This window comes from Tachyglossus aculeatus, chromosome 5, assembly GCF_015852505.1.
Source record: "Tachyglossus aculeatus isolate mTacAcu1 chromosome 5, mTacAcu1.pri, whole genome shotgun sequence".
Lineage (NCBI taxonomy): Eukaryota > Metazoa > Chordata > Mammalia > Monotremata > Tachyglossidae > Tachyglossus > Tachyglossus aculeatus.
The window spans coordinates 30,567,199-30,581,636 of record NC_052070.1 but is presented as its reverse complement, the minus strand read 5'-3'; the positions used below and the strand labels follow the sequence as shown (position 1 = coordinate 30,581,636).

Genomic DNA, 14,438 nt, shown 5'->3' with positions numbered 1-14,438 from the left:
TAAAAGTATTAAATGCAAATACTTTTAAAAGGAGGTGGAAATTAAATGGAGTTAGAAGAAATCTTTCATTTTCCACATGACTAAATAAAATATTAAAGAATTAGGAATGAGTTTTAAGTTTCAGTTATCTGAAAATAAAGTATGAAAGCCTTCATTTAAGCCATTGGCTGGAAGCATGATTGGTGAAATATGCTGTATGACTAGGACAGCTTCTCAAGAACTTTGTAGATGCTGTGCCTGAGGAAATACATTATGTTCAGGAACACTTAGAAGCTCTTAGGTATACCATGTGAGATGTGAAATTGGTTAATGGCCAGGGAAGGCTACTGAAAAAGGAAACAGATATTCACTGAAGACAAAGGCCCAGAGAGCAGCCTATGAAGGCTTGTTTTCTCTGCTGTTAGCCATATATTCCTCTCATTTTATTAAAGTGTTTGTTGGATGAGACAGTAATTTAAGTAAACTATGGGAAAACCCTCACAGTAGGGATGACTGCTTATATGCAATAATATGTCTACATTGTCTGGGGGGCTCCAAGAGGAGTGTGAAAATCCAGCCCTAGAAGATGTAAAACAGGAAATGATATCATTGGGCTAACCTTTATAGGTATTGTCTTTAAATGACAACATGCTAGGCCATGTAACTCCAAATAATGTCTGGAGTAACGTAGATAATATCTACCAACTCTGTTGTATTTTACTCTCCCAAGTGCTTACCACAGTGTTCTGTAAGAGCTCAATAAATACCATCCACTGATTGCTTTTCTGATTACTTATCGGGGCATACCAAAGCGTCCAGAAGTGTCTGGTGGTATGGCTCTCCCTCTCCAATCCTGGGCACTGCCCATGAAATGCATGCCTCAAGGGTGGGGTTACAGGGAGCAGGAGGGCAGGATGCTCCTCCCTGGGGGCCTGTGGGTCTTCTTGCCAATAGCCAGAACCCCTTAAAAAGGAGCACACATCAGTGAACCTAATCAGCAGTATCTATTGAGCCACTAGACTCTATTAAACACTTGGGAGAGTAAAATGGACTCAGTGGACATGGTCCCTGCCCTCAAGGGCCTTACGATTAATTTACAGTTGCTAAAGCCATTTAGGTTGAGGCCGTGAGGGAAGGGTATAGGATGGCATAGAAGCAGCAAGTCGAAAGAATAAAGGCCTGGGATTCAGGAGATACTGGGTTCTTAATCTGGCTTCACCATTTGTCTGCTGTGCAATCTTGGGTAAATCCCTTCACTTCTCTGTGCTTCCATTTCCTCTTCTGCCAAAGGGGGATTAAATACCTGTCCTCCCTAAACATTAGATTGGGTCTGATCTAATTATACTGACGCTCTACCAGTGCTGGGCACACAATAATCACTTAACAAATACCAGTAATTTTCTTCAGCTCCCCTTAGAGACTCTCTTCCAAAGGCTTTGGACTTGGGGATTACCTCTATCTCCACTATGTTATACTGTACTCTCCCAAGTGCTCAGTACAGTACTCTACACACAGTAAGTGCTCAATAAATATGTTTGACGGACTGATCGAAGTCCACCTTGTGAATGTTGGAGGCTGTGAAGGGATTCTTCAAAGTTATTCTGGAAGTCCAGCTCCTCCAGGAGGCTTTCTCCAAATCTTCTTCCCGCAGGTCATCTTCACCCAACTATCAATCACTGCAGAATTTTGGCACTCACAATCTCCCATAGTACTTTTGTAAATACCCATTTTCATATTCTATTTAAGCACTTCATCCTCCTATCTGTAAATATTGACGGTATCTGTTAAGCGCTTACTACGTGCCAAGCACTGTTCTAAGCACAGGGTAGATACAAGGTAATCAGGTTGTCCCACAAGGGGCTCAAAGACTTAATCCCCATTTTACAGATGAGGTAACTGAGGCACAGAGAAGATAAGTGACTTGCCCAAAGTCACACAGCTGATGAGTGGGAGAGCCGGGATTAAAACCCATGACCTCTGACTCCTAAACCTGGGCTCTTTCCACTAAGCCAGATGTTACACCTATACCCAATGCCCTCCCCAAAAGATTACAAGCTCCTTGTAGACAGGGATCACACTGACTTTCTCTTCTCGTCTACTGTACTTTCCCATATGTGTGTGTGAGTGTGTGTGGGTAGGTGTGTATGTATACATATATATATGTGACTTTGGACAAGTCACTTCACTTCTCTGTGCCTCAGTTACCTCATCTGTAAAAAAGGGAATTGAGACTGTGAGCCCCACGTGGGACAGGAACTGTGTCCACCTCAATTTGTATCCACCCCAGCGCTTAGAACAGTGCTTGAGACATAGTAAGTGCTCAACAAATATCAGATATTTATATGTATATATATATACATATATATACATATATGTATATATATATATATTTTTCCTTTGTAGTCAAAGAAGAGTTTGAATACATGAAGTATGAAGTTCACCTATGAGTGCATATGTGATTGAAAGAGCCAATGCGGAGCTCACAGTCTCAGCCACACTATGTGTTCAAAAATTTTGTCTCTCGTTGTGTTTTCAACACAACACTCTCCCAAGAGTTTTGGAAATCACCTTAGGCAGACAATAAAAAATGATGAATACCACTGATGGATTGATTCACTGCAAAACCTCCCCTCCTGTCAGAGTTACATCATCCTCCCGCTACATAGAGAAGCAGGGTTCATGCTGAAGATAAAAGTCAATCTGAATTTGAAATGACTCCCCATCTCATTCATTCATTCATTCAATCGTATTTATTGAGCACTTACTGTGTGCAGAGCACTGTACTAAGCGCTTGGGAAGTACAAGTTGGCAACATATAGAGACGGTCCCTACCCAACAGCAGACTCACAGTCTCCTACGTGGGACTGTCAGATCCCCAGTGTAATCCACCTGGATGCAGACATCTGGGGGGTCATTGCAACAGTGTGTCCATTCCACATGCTGTACAAGAGCACTGTGAAAGTGATGAGCTATCTAGGAGCAGAGAACCAGCCAGGGAAATGTACATCTCTCGTTTACTTGGACATTTTGAGATCAAAGAACGTTTCTTTCTATATTTTTCCTCACAGGTGCCTTTATTTTTAAAACCATTATTTTTCCTCTGAAGATTTAAAACCAACATACTCTATAATGGCAGCATAATCAAGGTGAATTATAACTTGGGGCAGCAGAGGTACATATTTCGAAGCAGACCTGAAATTGCCTTGTAGCTTCTCATTGTACCACGTTCAAGGTAATGTCTATTGTACTATAAATTGTGACATATCACTATGTCAGCACATAACTGATGGTTCTGGGCTTTCGATATGAATGAATTCAAAACCTTAACAAAATAACCCCAAAGAGCACTCTGTCAAAGGTTACATTAGGCAGGGCCTAAATGGTGTGGGGAAGGACTGGGAGGGGGAGAAACTTGAAGAGAAAGAGAGGGAAAGGGAGAAAAAGATGAGGAGAAAGAATGAGTCACTGGGAAAAGGGGCAGAATAAGAAAGGGGAGGAGAGGAAAGTGAAGAAGAGAAAGGGAAGAGAAGTGGTAGTGAGAGGAGTAGGAAGGCAGTTGAGCCCGCTGTTGGGTAGGGATTGTCTGTCTGTAGCTGTTGCCGAATTTTACTTTCCAAGCACTTAGTGTAGTACTCTGCATACAATAAGCGCTCAGTAAATATGCTTGAATGAATGAATCAGTGAATCAATGATATTTATTGAGTGCCTTCTATGTGCAGAGCACTGTACAAAGTGCTAGGGAAAGGACAAAACAACTGAGTTGGCCTTGCCCACAAGGAGCTTATCATCTAGTATGTTTGTACATATTTATTACTCTATTTATTTTACTTGTACCTATCTGTTCTATTTATTTTATTTTGTTAGTATGTTTGGTTTTGTTCTCTGTCTCCCCCTTCTAGACTGTGAGCCCACTGTTGGGTAGGGACTGTCTCTATATGTTGCCAGCTTGCACTTCCCAAGCGCTTAGTACAGTGCTCTGCACACAGTAAATGCTCAATAAATCGATTGATTGGTCTAGTATTATATTAAAATATATTACAGATAGGGGAAACAGCAGAATATAAGGTTATGTACTTGAGTGTTGTGGGGTTGATGAATATAAGTGCTTAATGGGTATAGCTCCAAATTCATAGGTGATGAAGAAGGGAGGGCAAATAAGGGAAATGAAGGCAGGGGATAGAATGAAAGGGAAAGTGGAAGAAAGCGGAAAAGAAGAGGAAAGTAGGAGAGAGGAGATAGGGGGAGTAAGAGAGAAAAACAGGGCCTACTCCTCCTCCTGCTGGCTGCTACTGTCCTCCAATGACCATCACGAAGCACTTCTGATCCTGGGCAATGGTCCAGGACTGTAGTTGCCCAGCTGTATTAATAATAATAATAATGGCATTTATTAAGTGCTCACTATGTGCAGAGCACTGTTCTAAGCGCTGGGGAGGTTACAAGTTGATCAGGTTGTCCTATGGGGGGCTCACAGTCTTAATCCCCATTATACAGATGAGGTAACTGAGGCTCAGAGAAGTTAAGTGACTTGTCCAAAGTCACACAGCTGACAATTGGCAGTCGGGATTTGAACCCATGACTTCTGACTCCCAAGCCCATGCTCTTTCCACTGAGCCACGCTGCTTCTCTAAGCATGCTACGTTAAGAGAAGAGGCATGATGTAGTGGATACAGCATGGGCCTGGGAGTAATGAGTTCTAATCCCAGCTCTACCACTTGTCTGCTGTGTGACCTTGGGCAAGTCACTTTTTTAGCAACAACCAGGACCTTCCTGGACCGGGGGAACTTCAGTGACACGTAGTAGAAGTCAAAGCACACCTCTGATCACCAAGGTAACTGAGAAAAGTTTTTTACTTAGTTTTACCGATGTGCAAGGGAGTGACACATTACATACACTCACTCACTCACTCCATTCCACCAAGGGTTCAATACCAATCTGTGTGGTCAAAGGAGCCTGTTCTGCCAATGCTTCTTCCTTCTGCTTCCAAATGCTGTCGGGCGCTGCTCTCCTGCTGCTTCTGCTGCTCTCAGCATGCTTCCTTCTTGCTTCTCTGCATGCTTCTGCCCATTTGCGTTTCTCCTCATGATTCAAAAAGACTGCTTTTTATCTGCCTTAGGCATCACAATTGTGGCTCCTCATGGCAGTCATTGATTGGCCCAGGCCTGTTACTGGGTAGATCAGGGAGAGAAGACCATGCCTCCCTCCATGCTCTGCCCCCACAAGCCAGCAATCACCTGTCTCAGGTAGAGCCCATCACTGCTTTCATCAGTCTCTTCCTCTCTCTTCACAGGATCACGAACAGTCACTAACAATAATAATAATAATAATAATGGTATTTGTTAAGTGCTTACTATGTGCAAAGCAATCAATCAATCAATCGTATTTATTGAGTGCTTACTGTGTGCAGAGCACTGTACTAAGCGCTTGGGAAGTACAAGTTGGCAACATATAGAGACAGTCCCTACCCAACAGTGAGCTCACAGTCTAAAAGGGGGAGACGGAGAACAAAACCAAACATACTAACAAAATAAAATAAATAGAATAGATATGTACAAGTAAAATAAATAAATAGAGTAATAAATATGTACAAAAATATATACATATATATAGGTGCTGTGGGGAAGGGAAGGAGGTAAGATGGGGGGATGGAGAGGGTGACGAGGGGGAGTGGAAGGAAGGGGCTCAGTCTGGGAAGGCCTCCTGGAGGAGGTGAGCTCTCAGCAGGGCCTTGAAGGGAGGAAGAGAGCTAGCTTGGCGGATGGGCAGAGGGAGGGCATTCCAGGCCAGGGGGATGACGTTGGCCGGGTGTCGATGGCGGGATAGGCGAGAACGAGGTACGGTGAGGAGATTAGCGGCGGAGGAGCAGAGGGTGCGGGGTGGGCTGTAGAAGGAGAGAAGGGAGGTGAGGTAGGAGGGGGCGAGGTGATGGACAGCCTTGAAGCCAGGGTGAGGAGTTTCTGCCTGATGCGCAGATTGATTGGTAGCCATTGGAGATTTTTGAGGAGGGGAGACACGAGGATGGGAGATCAGAGAGAAGGCTGATGCAGTAGAGAAGGCTGATGCAGTACTGTTCTAAGCACTAAGTCCTTTTAGACTGTGAGCCCACTGTTGGGTAGGGACTGTCTCTATGTGTTGCCAACTTGTACTTCCCAAGCGCTTAATACAGTGCTCTGCACACAGTAAGCGCTCAATAAATACGATTGATGATGATGATGACTGAGGGGGATACAAGGTGATCAGGTTGTCCCACGGGGGGCTCACAGTCTTAACCCCCATTTTACAGATGAGGTAACTGAGGCTCAGAGCAGTGAAGTGACTTGCCTAAGGTCACACAGCAGACATGTGGTGGAGCCGGGATTCGAACCCATGACCTCTGACTCCAAAGCCCAGACACTTTCCACTGAGCCACACTGCTTCTCTGCTGTTCACCACAACTCCCTCTGGGCCTCTGTTACCTCATCTGTAAAATGGGGATTGAGACTGTAACCCCTCGTGGGAGAGGGACTATGTCCAACCCGATTTGCTTGTATCGACTCTAGTGCTTAGCAGTGTTTGGGACATGGTAGGTGCTACTATAGTAAGTGCTACTAAGTGCTTAGAGAAGCAGCGTGGCTCAGTGGAAAGAGTACGGGCTTTGAAGTCAGAGGTCTTGGGTTCAAATCCCAGCTTCACCAATTGTCAGCTGTGTGACTTTGGGCAAGTCACTTCAACTTCTCATCTGTAAAATGGGGATTAAGAATGTGAGCCACCCGGGAGACAACCTGATCACCTTTTAACCTCCCCAGCACTTAGAACAGTGCTATGCACATAGTAAGTGCTTAATAAATGCCATTATTATTATTATTAAAAGAAAAAAGTGGTTAACAAATACTACAATTATCATTATTATTATTATTATTATTATTATTATTATTATTATTATTATGCAAACTGAAACTTCCAGGGTACGAATAGGATTTTCAGATGCAGACAGATGATGTATTTCCAGCTGCACCAGAAACTCTTATTGACAGTTCAGCCAAGGCAGTGAACAATCAATCACTGATTGATATATATATATAGAGAGAGAGAGAGAGAGAGAGAGAGAGCACTTACTGTGAGTAGGACACTTGGGAGAGTATCAACCAATCACTGGAATTTATTGAGTGCGTAACCATTTGCAAAGCACTGTCCTAAGAGCTTGGGAAAGTACAATACAAGTTGGTAGACACAATCATGGCCTAGTGGATCGAGAAAGGGCCTGGGAGATAGAAGGGCCTGGGTTCTAATCTCATCTCTACCACTTGTCTGTTGTGTGACCTTGGGAAAGTCACTTAACTTCACTGTGCCTCAGTTCCCTCATCTGTAAAATGGGAATTAAGACTGTGAACGCCACAAGGGACATGGACTGTGTCCAACTTGACTAGCTTGTATCTACCCCAGCCCTTAGAACAGTGCCTGGCACATAGTAAGTGCTTAAATAACATAATCAAACAAAAGCATGTAATCCCTGCTTACAAGGAGCTTACAGTCTACAGAGGGAGACAGACATTAAAATAGATAAGGGTCAGGGGAAATAGTAGAGTAGAAGAATATTTGCATAAGTATTGTGGGGCTGGGATGAGTATCAAAGTTCTATACAATAGAGCTAGTAAATTCAGTTGACCGCAAGGATTTTGTCTTGTTTTGTCTTATGCCGTCTAGTCATTTCTGACCTATAGTAACACCACGGACACATCTTTCTCAGAATGCCCCACTTTCCATCTGCAATAATCCTGGTAGTATATCCATAGAGCTTTCTAGGTAAAAATACGGAGGTGGTTTACCATTGCCTCCTTCCATAAACTTGAGTCTCCACTCTCGACTCTCCCATGCTGCTGCTGCCCAGCATGGGTGAGTTTTGACTTGTAGCAGATTGCCTTCCACCTGCTAGCAACTGCCCAAGCTAGGAATGGAATGGGTATGCCTCTGCTTGACTCTCCCTCCCATACTCGAGACTGGTGGAGTACTGGAAACTCTCCATGTGTGACCCTGAGAGGGGCCAAGGATCTTATGTAGCCTTATTTCAACAACTGCAAGATTAACCATAGCAGCTGATTCCAGCAACATCACCATTCTCTATAGTGGTGACTGGAGATTGGTCCTGTTTTTCTTTCTTTTCTTTTATGGTTTTTGTTAAGCATTTACTATGTGTCAAGCACTGTTCTAAGCCCTGGAGTAGTTACAAGAAAATCACATTGGTCTCAGTCCCTGTCCCACATGGGGCTCACAGTCTAAGTCAGAGGGAGGAGGAATTAGTCCCCATTTTCCAGATGAGATAACTGAAGCCCAGAGAAGTTCAGGTACTTGCCCAAAGTGACACAGCAGACAAGTGGCAGAGCTGGAATTAGAATTCAGGTCCTCTGATTCCTGGACCTATGCTCTTTTCATTAGGCCATGCTGCTCTCTGTGAGCCCCATGTGGCCCAGGGATTTTGTCCAACCCAATTTGCTGGTATCCACCTGAGTGCTCAATAGAGTTCCTGGCACACAATGAATGCATAACAAATACCACAATTATTATAAAGGACCCTACTATGGACCATTCAGCCACCGGGTCCAAATCCCAAAACTTGTGACTGATCAGCCCAAATTAGGGGTCTGATCCCCTTAATCTTGCCCTGTGCTTAATATTGCATATCAAACACTTCATTAAAGCACAACACTGATAGCACTCAGAAACTGCTCAAAATTCAAAACTACTAACAAGTGCTTCTACAATTGGATTTATGCATTAATGTGATCCTTATCGGGGTGCTAGTATTGAACAATCTTTCCTTTGATATTTGTCACATGCCCCTTGGAATGTCATCAACACTTGAAAGGCTGTCTGTTTTTAACTCTAACTCTAAACTGTGCTTGGGGTGAAGAGTGCGGGTCTTTCATTTGTTTGAATTTAAAGAGGTCATCCTTACCCCAAGGGATCCAAGAGGTGAAGTCCCCTAAGAGTGTCTGGGTCTCCTATACATTCTGTTATTTTTAACATTATCGTAATAAAAGGAGAATCATTATGTGCAGCGGTGATGGTGACAGCGATTAATGGTGTTAGTGGTGGTAATAGCCTCCCAGTTTATCAATCAGTCAATCAGTGGTATTTATTGAATGCTTACAATGTGCAGAGCACTGAACTGAGCACTTGGGAGAGTATCATTAATCAATTGTATTTATTAAGAGCTCACGGTGTGCAGAGCTTGGGAGAGTACATTGTACCAGTGTTGGTAGGCATGTTCCCTGCCCACTGTGAGCTTACTTAGTTGGTTTAGCTTCTTCCCTGAGCTCCTATTGTCTGAACCCCAAAACAAGCTCAGGAGAAAACACCTCCACTCTCCACAGGTTTCCTGGAAGCCATTCTGCCTGTGTTTACTTGGCCAATTGGGGGCCACTGAAGGGGTTGGAGTAGCAAAGCGACCCAGAGGGAGAGGCCACTGACCCCGTTACCAAGGAACTTATCGATCATGCTCATTACCCCCGGGGATGGGTTTGGGGAAATGGAAAACCCACATTACAGGGTGTTCCAGCAGAGACTCAAACTTGGAATCCACTACTCCTTTGCCCTTGAGATCAAGATGCCGGTCAGAGGCACAGGCCTTGAGCACTGAGCACAAAACTGTCCAGAGTCTAGCTTTCGGTCTCCATTTTGAAAGAAAGCACCATTTCTCGTTTCAGTAACTCTGGTCTAATAATACCCCAGCTCCTCCCCCATACAGACATGGCCAAACAGAATTGTTGCTGATGGAACCCACCCACCTTGAAGCACTTTCTCTAAAGTGAGGATGACCGCATCCAAGTTTCTGGATGAGGCCCTTCCCGCAGCCAGAGAGACGAAAGCAAACAGTGAGAACTCTTCTGAGCCCATCAGAGAGCATTCGGTTCTCTAGAGACAGTAGAAGAGCCATCATCATCATCATCAATCGTATTTATTGAGCGCTTACTATGTGCAGAGCACTGTACTAAGCGCTTGGGAAGTACAAATTGGCAACATATAGAGACAGTCCCTACCCAACAGTGGGCTCACAGTCTAAAAGGGGGAGACAGAGAACAAAACCAAACATACTAACAAAATAAAATAAATAGAATAGATATGTACAAATAAAATAAATAAATATCAGGCCTGATACTCCTGAAACTGGCACTCTACATCTGGGAAATTCAACACCATCATCCCAGAACTGACATTTTTAGGTGAAAAAGTCAATTTGCACAAGGTGGCATGTTTATTTTTCACTCTGACATTCAGATTAACTGTAAATACCGAAGTAGAAAAGTGGGCAGCTGGAGAAGAGAACCTTTAGAATCCATAGCTGAAACACACGCTTCAAATCATTAGAATAATTCCCAGAATTCTTCAGGAACACCCGTCTGTGACAGCTACTTCATTTGCTGTTGATTGCCTAGTAGCTAGTCACCTGATAGAATTAAATATCATTATTAACATGTTTCTGCCTCCCTTAAATTATAATAATCAATGGTATTTATTGAGTGCTTACTGTGTGCAGAGCAGTGAACTAAGCACTTGGGAAAGCACAATACAATAGACTTGGAGGCTGCATTCCCTGTTCACAATTGGCTTACAATCTAGAAGATGACACAAGCATTAATATAAATAATTTATAACCTACCATTTATAGATACATACATAAGTGCTGTGGGGTTGATGATGGGGCAAATATAAAATGCCCCAGATCAAAAGTTCACAGATCTAAGTGCATAGACGATGCAGAAGGGAGAGGAAGTCAGAGAAAAGAGAGCTTAATTGGGGAAGGCCTCTTGGAGAAGATATGACCTTAATAAGGCTTTGGATGGGGGAGAAATAATGAGAGGAAGGTAACAGATTTGTCATTAAAAACGAGAATAATAAGAAAAGCAAGGAAGTATTCATTAAAAAGTAGAAGCCAGCTTTGGGATAATTTTGCTGGTTCTGGGTCCCTAATGGCCTTTTCCCAGTGTGAGGCACAGAACAAAGAACTATCCTGCAGTGAAGAACCTGAGGATTTAAGACTGAAAAGCACAAAATCAAATCCAAGGTTGGATTTACTGGGATCAGGTAGGAAGAGATTTGAACTGGAAACTGTCAGGCCAGCAGAGAATGGAGGCTACATCAGGATATTCCTGGGGTGGAAATCTTGCTTCCCTACCTCGTGCTCCAGTGTGGCCTAGTGGATAAAGCACAGGCCTGGGAGTCTGAAGGACCTGGGTTCTAATCCCAGCTCCACCACTTGTCTGCTGTATGACCTTAGGCAGGTCACTTCACTTCTCTGGGCCTCAGTTCCCTCATCTGTAAAATGTGAATTAAGACTGTGAGTCCCATGGAAGAGAGGGACTGTGTCTAACCCGATTAGCTTCTATCTACCCCAGTGCTTAGAACAGTGCTTGAGATATAGTAAGGGTTTAACAAACACCACTATCATTACTGATATTTACAAGATTTTAAGTATTGTGATAACTACAAACTGCTCTTGCTAAGCGTGTGGGAACCTCTGTAATACCTGCCTTCCACCCTTCAATACTAACAGGATTAACTGGGGATTTTGAAGATGATGAATGTTTCTTTTAACAAAGTTAAGCTTTTCTGCTTCATCTCCTATCTCATAATACAGTAGATTTCCCTAAGTGGCTCCCATACTGTTTCTGCCAATATGTTAATTTATTGTTCTGCTAGCTATTGAAAACCAACTTTTCTCTTTCAAGTTTCCAAAAAATATTTGGTTGTTTTTATATCATATGGTTTAGTGTGAAGGGTTTTTTATTTCTTTCCTTGATTTCAGTTCCTAGGTGGTAGGGAGTCAGTCCATGACAGGGGTGCAATTTGCATAAGAGATGTTTGGTTGGTTTATGAATTTCATTCATTCAATCGTATTTATTAAGCGCTTACTGTGTGCAGAGCACTGTACTAAGCGCTTGGGAAGCACAAGTCGGCAATATACAGAGACGGTCCCTACCCAACAATGGGCTTACAGTCTAGAAATCTGTCTGGGTGGTCTGATGTGGGGAGGGAGAGAGTTCCAAGTCAGGGAAGCACCATGAATAGGGAAACAAGTGATCCATACAGATCCAATACCTAGTGAAACTTTTCTAACCCACCTCCTTAAACAACCAATCATTCTGCGAGACTGTAACATTTAAGGGAGGGGGCTGCTCACTCTGTTGTACTCATCCATACTCATCCTTTAGAAGCAGCATGGCGTAGTGGCTAGAGCCCGGGCTTGGGAGTCAGAAGGTCATGGGTTCTAACTCCAGCTCTGCACTTGTCTGCTGTGTGACCTTGGGCAAGTCACTTCGCTTCTCTGGGCCTCAGTTACCTCATCTGGAAAATGGGGATTGAGACCGTGAGACCCTACATGGGATGGGGACTGTGTCCAACTCAATTTGCTTATATCCATCCCAGCGCTTAGTACAGTGCCTGGCACAAAGGGCTTAACAAATACCATCATCATTGTTACTACTATTACTATGATTATCTACTCCAGTGATTAGAAGAGTGCTTGGCACATAGTAAGAGCTTAACAAAAACCACAAGCATCATTATGATTATCCATACACTTGGTACTGTGCTCTACACACAGGAAGTGCTCAATTAATATGATTGACTGATTGAGAGCTCACCTCCTCCAGGAGGCCTTCCCAGACTGAGCCCCTTTTTTCTCTCCTCCTCCCCAGCCCCACCTCCTTCCCCTCCCCACAGCACTTGTATATATTTGTACAGATATATTCCTCTATTAATTTTACTTTTACATATTTACTATTCTATTTATTTTGTGAATGATATGCATATAGCTTTAATTCTATTTGTTCTGATGATTTTGACACCTCTACATGTTTTGTTTTGTTGTCTGTCTCCTTCTTCTAGACTGTGAGCCCGTCGTTGGGAAGGGACCATCTCTATATGTTGCCGACTTGTACTTCTCAAGCACTTAGTACAGTGCTCTGCACACAGTAAGCGCACCATAAATACGATTGAATGAATGAATGATTCAGCACCCCCATACACACTTGAAGACATAAGGCACTTATCAAAATGGGACTCAATATCAGAATTAAGAGTCAAACCAACCCCATCTGGAATTGCCTGCTGCTTAATCAATCAGCAGCATTTACTGAGCCCCATTATGTGCAGAACACTGTACTAAGACCCACCCCAAATACAACCAATTGTGACTCTTCCTTTGTTCACAAACAATTCCCAAAATTCCATCCACTCCAACAAGTGTTCCCAGTTATCACCTCCAAGTAATATTGCCCTGCCAGCTACTTCTGCCACTCATGTACTTATTTGTTTCTATCCACAGTACTTGTGTATGAATGCTTATTTAGTTGTAGAATCAATAATTTTTGCTATTTATCCTGTACATATATTTTTGTTTGTATCTAATAAGAATAATAATAATGATGGCATTTATTAAGCACTTACTATGTGCAAAGCACTGCTCTAAGTGCTGGGGAGGTTACAAGGTGATCAGGTTGTCCCACGTGGGGCTCACAGTCTTCCATCCTCATTTTACAGATGAGGTAACTGAGGCACAGAGAAGTTAGGTGACTTGCCCAAAGTCACACAGCTGACAATTGGCGGAGTCAAGATTCGAACCCATGACCTCTAACTCCAAAGCCCGTGCTCTTTCCACTGAGCCACGTGGCTTCTCATAGTGCAAGGCCACTGTGGGTAGGGACTGGATCTCTTCTCGTGCTGGATAGAGCAGTGGCCTGGGAGTCAGAAGGTCATGAGTTCTAATCCCAGCTTTAGCACTTGTCTGCTGTGTGGCCTTGGGCAAGTCACCTCACTTCTCTGTGCTTCAGTTAGCTCATCTGTAAAATGAGGATTGAGCTGTGAGCCTCACATGAGTCAGGCTTGTACCCATCCCGGTGCTTAGTATAGTGCCTGGTACACAGTAAGCCCTTTAAAGATACCATCATCATAATTATTATTAATATTATGATTATGATAATCATTATTCTTTCTATTGTGCCTTCCCAAGCACTTAGAATGGTGCACCCTCAGGGAAGGGTGTGACCTCTAGGAGACTGGCTAGTTTTCCTCACTTAAGGATAATCCCTCATTCCCCTGTCTCCCTCCCCTTTTTCTGTTGCCGATGCATTTGGAGCTGTTCCATCTAAGCACTTGTACTTCCCAAGCACTTAGTACAGTGCTCTGCACACAGTAAGCATGCAATAAATACGATTGATTGATTGATTGATATTCACCACACCCTCAGCTGCAATAGAACTTATATATTCTTAATGTATTTATATTAATGTTTGTCTCCCTCTGTAGCCAATAAGTTCCTCATGGGCAGGGAATGTGTCTACCAACTCTCTTATATTTGTACTCTCCCAAGTGCTTAGAACAGTGTTTTGCACTCAGCGGGTGCTCAATAAATACCACTGATTGATCTTGGTCATCAACTGCTAGAATTTACATTGGGCTCATCCAAACCAAATTTGGGTTTTCAC

At 43.3% G+C, this 14,438-nt stretch overlaps 1 non-coding gene across 1 annotated transcript; it reads right to left on the bottom strand.

Annotated features, from left to right (window-relative positions):
- Positions 1–7,858: 7,858 nt before the first annotated feature.
- LOC119929363 lies at positions 7,859–7,996 on the bottom strand. The gene has a single exon (XR_005451490.1). It is a non-coding gene; the product is annotated as a small nucleolar RNA SNORA7 (small nucleolar RNA).
- Between the last annotated feature and the right edge of the window lie 6,442 nt (positions 7,997–14,438).